The sequence below is a fragment of the Cyanistes caeruleus genome, chromosome 5 (genome assembly GCF_971803275.1).
Source record: "Cyanistes caeruleus chromosome 5, bCyaCae1.hap1.1, whole genome shotgun sequence".
Classification (NCBI taxonomy): domain Eukaryota; kingdom Metazoa; phylum Chordata; class Aves; order Passeriformes; family Paridae; genus Cyanistes; species Cyanistes caeruleus.
Genome location: NC_141705.1, coordinates 48,640,148 through 48,647,548, shown reverse-complemented (window position 1 = coordinate 48,647,548; position 7,401 = coordinate 48,640,148). Strand labels below are relative to the sequence as shown.

The 7,401-nt window shown below is 43.0% G+C and overlaps 1 protein-coding gene across 4 annotated transcripts in view; it reads left to right on the top strand.

Moving 5' to 3' along the window:
• The first annotated feature begins 561 nt into the window (after positions 1-561).
• NFKB1 (nuclear factor kappa B subunit 1) overlaps positions 562-7,401 on the top strand; it is a 57,707-nt gene continuing 50,867 nt past the window's right edge. The window contains exon 1 of one of the 4 annotated variants that reach the window (XM_086888343.1): positions 562-808. The gene's annotated coding sequence lies outside the window, so the exon portion shown is untranslated. The remainder of the gene's footprint in view (positions 809-7,401) is intronic. The other 3 variants (XM_086888345.1, XM_086888344.1, XM_086888346.1) reach the window with 3 other exon arrangements.

Below are 7,401 nucleotides of genomic sequence, written 5' to 3'. Positions count from 1 at the left end.
TGCAAACCTGGATTCTGGTATTAAGAAGCGTATTATTGATGCTTTTGCACTGTTTAACAGAAGTTCAGTTGCCTGGGAGCCTGCTCTGTCAGAAACGGTGTAAATCCCTACAGAACGGCGCTGTGCAGCCTGTACTCCCTGCTCAGAGATGTTTTCAGGCATGGGGCTGTGATCAGTGGGTAACCCTGCCTCATTGAAGGGCCTGGGAAAGCCAGCCAGCAGCCAGGCACTGCACGAGGGGGTTTAAATTCACTCTACGCAGTCTCTCTCCCCTTCCAAACTCTTTATTTAGAGGTCAAAATAAACCTCGGCAGCCACCGGGTCGGGCCCGTCTCCACAGAGGCGTCGCCGTGGGCCAAGGAACGTAGACAAGGGCAGGATTATTCTTGACTGCCCCGGGATGAAAGGACCCGCGTTTCAGCCGGCCGGGAGGGCCTGTCCCCGGCTGAGGGATTTGGTGGCCAGCGGGTGGCTCGGTGGCAGGCGCTCCCCGGCCCTTTCCCCGCCGCCCCCGCGGGAGCGCGCCCGGGGCGCCGCGGCCGCGCCTCCTCCTCCGGCCCGGCCCCGCCCGCGCGGCGCTCCGCGCTGCCGGAGCGTCAGCGGGAATTTCCAGCCAGGAAGTGCGGCGGGCCGGGGGCAGGGGCGGAGGCTGCGCGGGCCGGTGCCGGGCGAGTGCCCTCGCCGGTGGGGCGGCAAGGAGGGGGAAAGTCCGAGCGGAGCCGGCACGCCGGGGTACATGGCGCGGCGCTGAGGGACCGCCGGCGGCACAGCGCGACGAGGAGGAGGAGGCGCCGCCAGCTCTGCCCCGGTGAGCCTCAGGCGGCCCCTGGCCCGCCGCTCGCTGCCTTCTTCCTCCCCTGCCTCGGTGTCCTCACCGCGGCGCTCCCTGAGTCCCGCGGGAGCGGGGATTTGGCTGGGCCGGGCCGGGGCAGCCCCCGGAGCCCCGCAGCCCCCGGAGCCCCGCAGGTTTGCCGAGGGAGGCTGTGCCCGGCTCCAGCCCCGCGCCTGTGAGCTCGGCCCGGGCGCGGAGCTCCCGCTGGAGCGCCGGGAGGGATTGCCGTGGGATTCGCCCGCAGCCAGCCGGGGGAGCGGGCGGGATGCCGGGGACGGCTTTGCTGCTGCTGCTGCTGCTGTGTTACAGGGCTCTTCCCAGCCAGGGAAGGGGCGCCCGTGACAGCAAAGTGAACAGCAAAGAGAAAAAAATTTGCAAGTCCGGCTTCTGCCGCTCGCATAGCGGGTGCTCGTAGGCAAAGGAGGCGCTGCTTTTGTCGCTTTTGGTTTCGAAGGTGACACACGCCCTGAGAGAAACACGGCCGGGGCACAGCCGCCGGCCGGGCTCGGGAGTGCAGGTGGTCGCCAGGAAAACGTGGGCTGATGCTGGCAGCTCTGGGTGTCCTCGTCCTGGCTGCAGCCCGAGAGTGCCGCAGACTGTATTGGAAGGCACGAAGTAGTGAGGTTTTTAAAGGTAATTTAGTTGTAAGTGATGAAACAGAAAAGTTCTCGTCGCGAAGAGTATTACTGCACTGGTTGCTCGGTTGCATTTGGCCTTGAAACCCAAGAGTATCGAACTTCTCATCATCACAATTATTTTCTTAATCTGTTGGTGCGTTCTGCTTTGATGGTAACTTCGGTGAAGAAGTGCTACTGACTTACTTCACGTGAATGTGAATCGGAGTATTGTTTCTGTGACATGAGCTATGTGCTCTTGAGCCATTATCATCGCATGTGTACTGCTGTGTATTTTCATTCAAGTAAGTAAATCTGAGTGCCTGTGAGCATTTGGAGGCAAGGGATCATCTGCTGCATTCAACTTCCTGTCTTAAAATGCTCAAAATATTTGCTTAAAAATAACATTTTAAAGGAAATACAGATTGTTGTTATAATTATGTTTTTTAATGGGTTTGAAGTGCTGACTATATTTTCTGCTTCAGAAATCCTCACTTGGTTCACAGAGAAAAGTGGATGAATTCTTTGCTCTGTCGCCTTGTGCCTTACATGCTGCAGGGTGCTACCAGCAGCATTGTCAAACTCACAGAACAGGGCTGAAAATAGAGCACTTCGATTTTATTGACCTCTGGAGTCTCTCAGCTACGTACTCTGTAGTATCAACTTTTGAAATAATATTTCAGTCAAAGTATTTGTGTGCTTTCACGAAAGAATTAGCTGCCTGTTCTAGGAAAGCGTTAACCAAGACGTCATTCTAAGAGAGCATCCTGTCTGCAATGTTTTGTAATCTACAGAAATTACTACAGCTCATGAGAAAAATGAAAGAGAAAAAAGCAGCCTGTAACCATCCAGAAGCAGATGCTCTGTTTTGTCATTTTCCCTGCCCTGAGAATTTAACTAACAGCTATGCTGAAATACTATTGTCAGGATGTACCACAGAGTGGGGAGAGTTCAGGGAATCTCAGTGCTGAAATCTCTGTTAAAGAGTTTTATTTGAAGTACTAAACAGAAGGGAAAAAATCTTTTTTTTCTCTCCACCCTTTGTCCACTTTATAAGGAAAGAACTGTCAGTCAGTGGTAGAGTCATCAAAAAATGTAGTTATTTTCTCACAGAAGAAATGAATACATTTAGAATTAAGGTTGTAAAACAGACAACTGTTGTAAAACAGCTTTATATCACTTTGCATTGTGTTGTAGCAGATAAATTTCCTATCTGTACTCTCTTTGTTCCAGCAACACCTTGTTGATGTTTTTGTTGTATTTATTTTGAAATCAGAGAAGTTTGCTGGATAAAAGTACTGGGATAGAGAAAAGGGCTGTCTTGGAAGAGGGAGACAGGGTGGAAAGCAGACAGTGGTGTTCCATTTATGTGCACATTTGAAAATTTCCTGCTTCATTTGTTGAAAAATAGCAGTTCTGGTTGGTTCTCTGTTACTATGTATTTTACTTTTGAAAATTAATTTCAGCAATAAATGTAAGTTTACTTCAAAATTTTACTTCTAGAAAGTCAATAAATTTAATTTAATTTGTTTCCTTGAGGTGGCATTACATGACTTCAATAATTAGATATCTACAGATTCGTCTATTGATTATGAATTAATAGATAATGAATTATTAATCTATTAATTAATAGATTTTTGAGTTTCTTTTTCATTGTTGCCTTTTCCAAAACCTTCCCATGCCACTTTCTCATGAATACATGCAAATTCCAGAAATCTGTTCAGCTAGGAATTCATATTATTGTGCAGATTGCTGTCTCTGGAAGGACAGGAATTAGGTTTGAAGGCCTCTGAGTCTTCTTTACTATCGAAAGTGCTAGTAATGCAAAATAGATGTTCATTTTTGAAGTTGCAAAGATACAGTGAAAGACAATGTATCTTTAATTAATTTACAGTTGGCTTTCTGATATAGCTTGTGTTGAGAAAATTCACCTGTGGTCTTGAGAGATGCTGATTAATTCTCCTGTGTTTTCACAGATTGCTTCAAACTTGTACTTGCTAAAATACTTTCACCTTTCAGTGCTGTGTTTGCCAACTCTTAAGTTCAAAAGTATCAGTCATAAAGAAAATTGTTACTCATTTATGTAAGCAACTAATGAAAACTCTACAATTAGTTTAAAATCCTTTTTTTCAACATGCTGATAGCTTTACTTTGGTTCTCTGACAAAGTAGCACAGCTGTTATAAAATGAAGAGAAGATAATGAATGTTTCAGGCAGGTAAAGATAAAAGCAATTCCTGGGTTTGGTCATTTTTAGCTCTAACAGGCATTTTAGAAGTGGAAGTTGTAATTTGATGTCCTTTAAATAAGCTGTGAACGTTTTATGAAGTTCTATGTTGATAAGATCATAATTATGGTTGTCGTTAACTGTGCCCTTAGGTCAGTCAGGCTCTAAGTTTGCATCTAACTTTGAGCATAGAAATCATTCGGTGAATCTCCTTCAGTGTTTTCATTTAAACTTGTATTTTGATGAAGTACTGTTGACAGTTTCAAAAGTAAGGCCTTAGAAGATGTTTCAAGTTATTATAGTCTCAAGGTAAAATCCTTTGTTTAGCATTTAGGTGGAGCTGACAGATCATGTGTGGGGAGGACACCACTGCTGCTACTCCAAGCATTATTTCCCTCTTTCAACTTCAGTGTTCTTTTGAAAAGCAGTGACAGATAGATACACTTTTTTTTCCTTCATTTAAAATACTAAACTGAAATACCCCCTTGCTTCTTTGTGCCCTCCAAGCAAACTTGGTCACGAGCAAACTCAATCTGAGCTGTGGGGTTTGGGTTTGTTTGGGGTTTTTTTGCTTGGGTTTGGCCTTATTTTTTTGTTTCTTCTAGAGATCATGTTTCCATCCGCCTAAACACGGACAGCTTTTAGCACACAAATAAAGTGTAAACAGAGGAAGCAGGTGGGTTTTCTGGTCTTGTTGATTTAGTCCAAGCGAGTTTTGTTGTGCCATAGGTTACTGTACAACGCTGAGACTGAAGGAGCTTTACAGTTTCTTTGGAACAAGCATAAAATTAAACCTTAGTTAGCCACTTCACAGCTGTAGATTTGAAAATTGGCTATAGCTGTGATGGTACTGGACTCAGCTCTACCTGTTTGGTTCCTCTTACTGGTGCTATTTAAGTGTTTGTTTCTGTCATGGTACAATTTCAGTGGCTGCTTAGGAGCAAAAGGACACTGAGAATGCCTTAGCTCAGCTTTATGATTGCAGTGGTAACAGCCCTTGGTATTTTCTGTTCCTGTAGTGAGGGACTGTGTCTTTAGGAGGAGCCCAGAGCCTGTGTGACTGTACCTGGTGATACAGCAGACCTTGTGTGAACTGAACTTCTGCAGTCTGGGGGTTATGTGTTACTTGACTTCTCAGAAACACTGTTCTTCCTGTGCCCCCTTTGCCCCTGCCAAAAACAAAACAAAACAAACTTTGCAGTCTAATATTAATGATTCATTGCACTTCTGGCTTATGAAATGGGTGTGTGTGGCTTCTTCAGTTAAAATTTGACTTCAATGAACAGCTTTTGTATGAACTAGAGCTATTTGTGAAGAACATTCAGTGACTCATCTTAATCTGGAGGAAAAAGTAACAGCATTTTAACATCATATTCAGGTTAGTTCAAGTAACATTAGCATCCCACATGGCTAAAATACACTGTAGTTACTACAGCTGTTTTTCTGTGTTGAACCTCAGTATTTTTACATCTACTTAGCATTATACGTGTACCAGAATATGTTTGCCATATATTTGAATACTGTTTATTCCTTTGGTTTAAGTTGCTTTGAATGTGTTTTAACAAAAACATTCTTTATTCCAACAATATCGTGGAAAAACAGTTTATATGTTTATGGCATTTTAGTATTTCCTCTTGACATATTAGTTTACTACTTTGATACTTGGGAAAGGAATAAAACAAAAAATTCTGTTTGCAAACATAGTTAATAGAACATCTTTTAGGTAGTCCAGTTACCCTTTGCCAAGGAAATTTTCTTATGCTATGATTTATTTTTTTTTCCCCCTCAGATTTAGTTCCCTGCTGTAATAAATTTGGTTCTAGAGTTCATCAAATAATTATGCAGCCAACAATTGTGATTTAGAGCACCACACTTGTGAAATCTCAAGTACTTGTGATTGATTTAAGTTCCTAAATATTCTGTAGTTTTTATGCTGTAGTCAAGTAATGCATCTGCTCATGACTGAAAATACTGGAAAATCTTAACTTTAGCAATTTTGAAATTTTAAAAATACATAAACACAACTGTCAGGTCCCACCCAACAGGAAATAATAAGAAGGCTTAATTAGTCACAAGAGGAGACAATTTGGGTTGTTATATTAGGAAAACAAGCAGTTTTCCTAGTCATTTAGGGCTATGTAGAGTTATTGCAGCTGCAACGGTGTGCGGATGACAAAAACTCCGTGGAGGACATTAGAATCTTTGATCAAAATGTCTCTCCGCACAAACCTTTTCACACTTGATTACTGAGAAATTGCACTCAAATCTTTATTGAGAGATTACACATCTTTGAAGTGCCAGAAGGAATGTGAAAAATACAACTTCCTTATATGCTGCTTTTTCGGAAATTGAGTGTTGTTTCCTTAAAACAGCTCCCTACAGCCCCAGGTATTGAAGTTATAGCTGGGAGAAGAAATAGTAAACATTTCAACATTTAAAGGCAAATATGAAATCTATTTCTCTTAAAATGGAGTTAAAATTCCTTCAAAATAACATAGTTGATGGGGCTTTGTGTCAACATGAGTGAGTTAACAATCACTTCTTGATGTTTTTCTTTTCTATTTGTCCTCAAGACATCTATGCCAATATTGTGGGTGAAAGTATGCATGATGTTCCCTTAATATTTGAGTTCTATTTACTTTGTATATTACAGAATACATTAGCTGTTTATCATCTCTTACTTTGAATTAAAAGGTTTGTGCTCTGGAGCTGTACTTCTGGCACTCTGGGCAGAGTACCTGGGTTCCAGGGGAAATGAAGTGCTGGTTGAAGTCGAGAGGTGGCCAGAAGCAAGGTGAAAAGGCTGTGCATTGGAAGGGGCGGGCAGCAGCCTGACTTTGAAGGGACTGCAGTGGTGAAGGGTTGAGACTGAACAGCTGGGATCAGTATCTCTGTTCTGGCCTCCAGCCAAAACCATCGCAGCAGTTCTTGTCCTGCTGCCAGCCCTGACCCAGCAGCCCAAAGACTCCATTGCACAATACCTTTCCCGGCATCTCTGTTTGGGAAATGCAAATCTCTGAAACAATTGTCCCTGTACAGACACAGATTATGTTTTGCAAAGGGTGGAAGACTCAGGCTCAAGGATGAATAGTTGCCACCTAAAGTTGAGGAAGCAACAGCAGGTAAAACACATTGACCTATCTGAACAGTACAGCAGTTACTGTTTGTACCTCAGTGCTTCATAGCTGCTACAGAAATTCTGAAAATTTGGTGCTGTTCCTAAAAATATAGCTCTCTGTAATGAGGTCATCTGCCACGCTTTATAGCCCTGATGTAGTATAAATATGATATATGAAACAGACTTGCTTCATTTTTATCCTTATTCTTCTTTATTTAGTTAGCAAAATAAACAGGCTGAAAACATAACCACATTGAATTGAATTGCCTTCATTCAGTGTCCTGTTAAAGAAGTTTATTTTTAACAGGTAAATTCCAGTGAAAGCCAAGTTAGAGAGAAAGTCCCCTGCTAGAAAACTTTCAGGAAGAATTGTTCTCTGTTTATCAAGTCAGCTGAAGTGTAGTAGTTGAGTTTCCCATTGAGAGGCTTATTTTCTGAATCCCAGCCTTAAAAGGTGTGAACAGGCTGATGTGAAACATCTCATGAAGTAAGAGATGGTTGAAATAAATTTCCACATGGAACAACATACATCTCACTATGGAACAACATCCATCTCACTAATTTCAGTTCTCAAGTGCAATGAACTGGGTGATAAAGATCACGTTTGTCCG